Genomic DNA, 5,343 nt, shown 5'->3' with positions numbered 1-5,343 from the left:
CATTCTCGAATTGGTCTCTACTCTCATCAGCCAGGCCAAGCCCTATACACCAGGTTTTGTTGTTGACCTCAGCATCAGCCTTGAGAGTGGGGGGCAAGTGATATCGTGGCATCACTCAAGGGTATCTCTTCCACTTCATCCTCGTCTGAGGGAAATAGTGTAACTCCCACAAGCTATTACTGTGGGGCATTTAATGCAAAGACTACATTCTTGATGTAATTACTCCCAACACACTTATGAAGGGATAGTGATTGGCTGATAAATCTTTATGCTACCCTCTTCATGACCCCAATTTACGGGATGGTTACTTACTACTCATCACTCCACTCTTGGGCAACTCCAACTATAAAAGGGACACCATAGCCTAAAGGTAGAGTTACACACACTTGAGATAATATGTACTCTCTTTATCCAAGGGCTTTCCTCCAGCCCTTGGATAACTTGACTATCGGAGCCCTCACCCTTGGGAACACTCCCAAGGACTCTGACATCTTTTCACTCTTAGCAGGTGGAACCCTCGGCCTTTGGACCTTGGAAGCTACCAAGCTGCCCTCGACTCTAGATTTGGCAACAACACTTTTTAATATTTCAATTGGTTCCAAAAAAAAACTAAGCAAAATTATGTTTTTTCTTCATATTTCAATTGGTCATAGCTACTATAAATTATTGACTAAGATATTTTGAAGATATTGTGTTAACTATTTAGTGTCAACTTAAAAAAAAAAGACCTAAAAATTTGTTGGGTTCCAGAAAAAATAATCAAAATCATGTTTTTTTCTTCTAAATAAAACATAAAACTATGTTTATCAATTATTATAGGCTTTTATTTATATAAAACTGGTGACAGATTTTTATGAAACAATTTTAAATTCAAGTATCATAGAATTTATTTTCAATTCATTTTATTCATGATATATAATGTTAAAATCCTTTTTAATTCATATTAGTGATACTAGAAAATATTTTGATATTTTAAATTTAATTTATTAACGATATTCAAAATCTCATACTAATCTAATGAATATATTAGATTTTATTCCAAATATTAAATAATCAAGTTTCAACCTTAGTCAAACAAGTATTTTTAGGTAGAAATGGTACAAATCCAAACCAACATCCAAAATATTTTTGCAAAAAAAATCTAGGGGGTATTTGGTAAGTCTTTTTATATAGTCTTTTAGGATTTTCAAAGCTCAGATGGCCAAAATTTGGTCTTTCTTCATTTGGCAATGAAAGAAAATAGGCTGAAAAGACTTATGCCCCAAAAAATCTTGCAAAAGCCCAAAAAATTTCAGACTTCTTGTCGTTCTATGCCTAAGATCTTTTAGTAAGCAGCTCAATAGACCACAATAGACTAGGATAGTTACCAAATGGTCATAATCTTTAAGAGAAGACACTAAAAGTTTAGTATGTCTTATGTTGAGCTGATGGAAGATCCTCCTAAAAAACTTTCCAAAGGGAAACCTAGATGTTTGGGAACCATGCTGATTCTCCTGATGATATTTTTCAAAAATCAAAGAAATTGCGTGATTAGTACCATTGTTACATGTAAATCGATTTCTTAGATAACAATTATGAGTTTGTTTGGTAGTGGTTATCAATAGTGATTTGTATGTTTATGGGAACTATCTCCCCCTATTCATGTTAGATGTCACATCATCCAAAAATAATCGGAGTTAGCCTAAAAAGAGGAATCATCAATTTTGGTGATTCCTCTTTTCAGTCCAATTTTAATAATTGATTTCTGACGTATTTTCTGATTTCTCAGAAATTGGGCAACTAAACAACAAAATAAAAATTGGCCAACCAAACAACAAAATAATCAACAATTTTTGGAATCCCTGATGTGGCTCAGAGAAATTGGCATTGATCCCAAACACCACCCTAATCTCTTCAATTTCATTTGCTAACTTTCTAGCACCATCAATTTGATTCTTCTATCACCCCATACATGTTTGTTAAAGATATTTAGTCAGTTATGAGTTCCAAATGACCCCACTAACAACCTATAAACTTAGATTTTCTAGTATTTCTAGGATATAAATCCAAACCAACAACTACAAGTTTATTGATAGAAAATCTAATCTCCTCGAATTTATCTACTTCTCTCTTAAACTTCCTATGGACTAGGCTTTGGATTTATGGTTCATTGATTCAAGAGTCTTACTTTCCATAGTTACCTCTACTGGAGTGTTGCTTCTCCCTTTTATGCCTCATTTGTGTCTCGTTAAATGGCTTACCTGGGTAAATGCACTTATTCAAGCAAGTGTTTCTTGGGAAATACTTACTCGGATAATAACACTTACCAATGTTCTTTTATTTCCTAGGTAAAAGTGTGCAATGACTAATTTATCCAAAAAAAGTATTATTGAAGGGACATTATTGTCCTGTCACGTATTAGCAATTTTTGACGCACCCGGATAAGTAGTTTACCCAAGTCTAAGGAGAGTTACTTCACTAGGTAAATGAGTTGCTCAGGAATTATTCTTTCTAGAAAACCCACTAATACTAAAAAATGAATGTGGGTTTAATTCTTTCCCATGGGGCCTACCAACTTATCCACCCCTACTTCCCAAAAAATGAATGAGGCCTAATGTTTTTTGCCTTCTTGGCTTTCTATACCATTTGTAGAGGCTCATGGGTCCCTCCTGGTGCTCAATTTTATTACTTTGTTTTCATGATCAACAGTTTGTTCTATTATTGACTATTTATTTTTTATCTCACTAATAGGTTGTGTCTTATAGTAAATTCTAAGCAGATATCAATAGATTTACCTTTCCATACTTAGAAGCAATTATACTATTGTATCACCCTAGACATGTTTGTTAAAGATGTTTCCATCATTTTTTTATAAGAGGGAAAAAGGGCTATACAAGGGTATCCCTCCCTCAACAATCCCAAAAACAAATAAAGGAAAACAACCTATTAGAACTCAAAGACTCGTTAGATCCTACAAAAGGAACCCTAATTGGCAAGCCAAATTAGTAGCAAAATTTGCCGCCCTATAGACATAAGCATATTGGGTGTTAAACTTCCACCTACTACATATCAAATAACACTCTTCAATAATGTTCTTCACACTCCAAGGAGGAACACATCAACCCTTGAGGAAATCAACAACAAAGTTTCCAGTCACATTCAATTATGATATTGGAAGTTGCAAATTTTATATCCATCTCATGGGCTTTGAATGCAGCCCAAGCCTCAGCTACACTAATGGAATAAGCATCAACTGGTTTGCTACAAAGACTCAAAGTCTGACCCTTCTCATCCTTGGCAATGCAACCAATGGCCGAGGACCCATTGCTTTTCCTTTACTTGATTCACCATTTTTTTCTGATTGTAAGCTTTAAATTCAATAGCTTCCACTCTAGCTTTGTCAAGTAAAACCGAGGGTGGGAGGGACCTATTTCTAAACAACTTTCATTTCTATTCTTCCACAATGGCCAAAGAATAAAAGCAACCAACTCTCTCGGGTTTCTATCAACCCTTTGGCTATCACTGTGATGAATTCTAACCCACTATTCTAGGATTAAATTATCCATTCACTCTTAATCTACATTCAGCCCTCAATGTCTTAGGAAGGATTTCAAAGGAATTTTATCTAGAAAAATCAGGAACAAAAACATTTTATATTAGGGGGTAATTTAAGGCCCTTTTTCTACCTTAGATGTATTAAGGATGAATACTCATTTCCCATAGATTGAAGAACATAGGTTGTTTTATCAAAAATTCCCCTTTCGGGTTAAATCTCCAAATCTATCTATCATCCTTGTCTACCAAAGGAACCTTTATTGATCTTATTTTATTCCATAAATTAGTATTGAACCTACCTTTAGTTTTACTCTCATCCCAATTAATCCTCCAAGCATCAATGATCTTCGCCACCCTAGTGTCTAGGATAGAGACAATTACCTGTGAACTGAATCTCAAGAGGAGAGTCTCCAATCCAATTATCCTTCCACAATCTTTTAGTTTTTCCATTCCCTACTAGCTAGCTTGAGCCTTGTTTTTTTATTAACTCCCTTTGACTCAGTATTCCTTTTCATGCCCAAGAACTCCCTTTTCTTGCCTTACCTTCCCAAAAATTACAATTATTTAAGTATTTTTTCCTCATTACTTATACCCATAGATTTGCCAACTCAATTAAGATTTTCCATCAGAATTTGGCTTGGCTTTCTGCATTGATCCACTCTGATTTTTTTTTTTTAAATCCCATCCACCACTTCTTTTGGACTTACACAAAATTTTCCATCCTATAAGATGAATAGGCTTTTTCTCACTTGTTTTCCCACAAAAACTTCTTCTGTGTTTTGCTAAGGATTCTAGGGCTTCTTTTAGAATTTTGAAAGCTCTCATTGTTGCCTTAAGCAAGGTCACTTTCCCTACAAGGGAAAGGGTTCTCTTCTTCCAACCACTTTTGCTTCTAATTTTTTCTTCCACTTTCTTGAACATGCTTTTGTTCAAAATGAAAAAATGGGGATCCTAGATAATCTGTTCCTTTTATTTCTAAAGCACCCCTAGTGGATCAACACTAGCCTTGCAAGGTCCTACTGTTAACTTATCAGATCCAACCTACCAAACCCTAGCACCCCACAGACCCTTGTACACCAACAAGCCACCATTCTCTTTCCTAGCACCACCACCTGTTTCCATGGCCGAGAAGACTAGTGACCCTTCTAAACCACTAGTCAACTGGGCTGAACCCCATGATCTTGTCCAATGAATCATTGAGGCCAACCAAACCCAAACCTAGACCTCCATCCTCCTTTAGAAACCCTATTCCAACTGTATCCTCAACAAGCCTTATCCAATAGGTTACCATCCTCCTCAACAATGGCTTTGTGTGATGGCCAACATGGCAACTCACATGAGCACATTAGCAAGTTTGAAGGCTTCATAGGTGCCTTTGCTCTTGATGGAAATCTCAAGTTACATGAGTTCTCTAAGTCATTGATATGACCTATCTATTCTTGGTTTGTGAGTTTGATGGTAGGGGACAAACACACTTTACAGATGGGAGATAATTTTATCCAGAAATAGTTTAACCCTATTTACTAAGATTTTGCAATAATTTTATAAATAACATTGCATAAACAAATAAATTTATGAATTTGAAATTATCCACTAATTTGGGATTCTCACTTTTTGGGATTAGTGTAATATAAGTCTTATTAATTTCCCTTGTCTGTTTTCTAGAGTGGAAAATGCTTTATTAATAGTCAATTCCATAATATTACTACTAATATCATAGTAATGTTCAAAAAATAGGACAGTAATTCCATAACATTACTACTTCCCAAAATTTTTCAGATGCCATATCTTTTCCAATTTCCTCATTTT

Source organism: Nelumbo nucifera, chromosome 8 (genome assembly GCF_055504915.1).
Source record: "Nelumbo nucifera cultivar China Antique chromosome 8, China Antique-T2T, whole genome shotgun sequence".
In the NCBI taxonomy this organism is placed as follows: domain Eukaryota; kingdom Viridiplantae; phylum Streptophyta; class Magnoliopsida; order Proteales; family Nelumbonaceae; genus Nelumbo; species Nelumbo nucifera.
The sequence above is the reverse complement of the archived record's forward strand: the minus strand, read 5'-3'. Positions refer to the sequence as shown.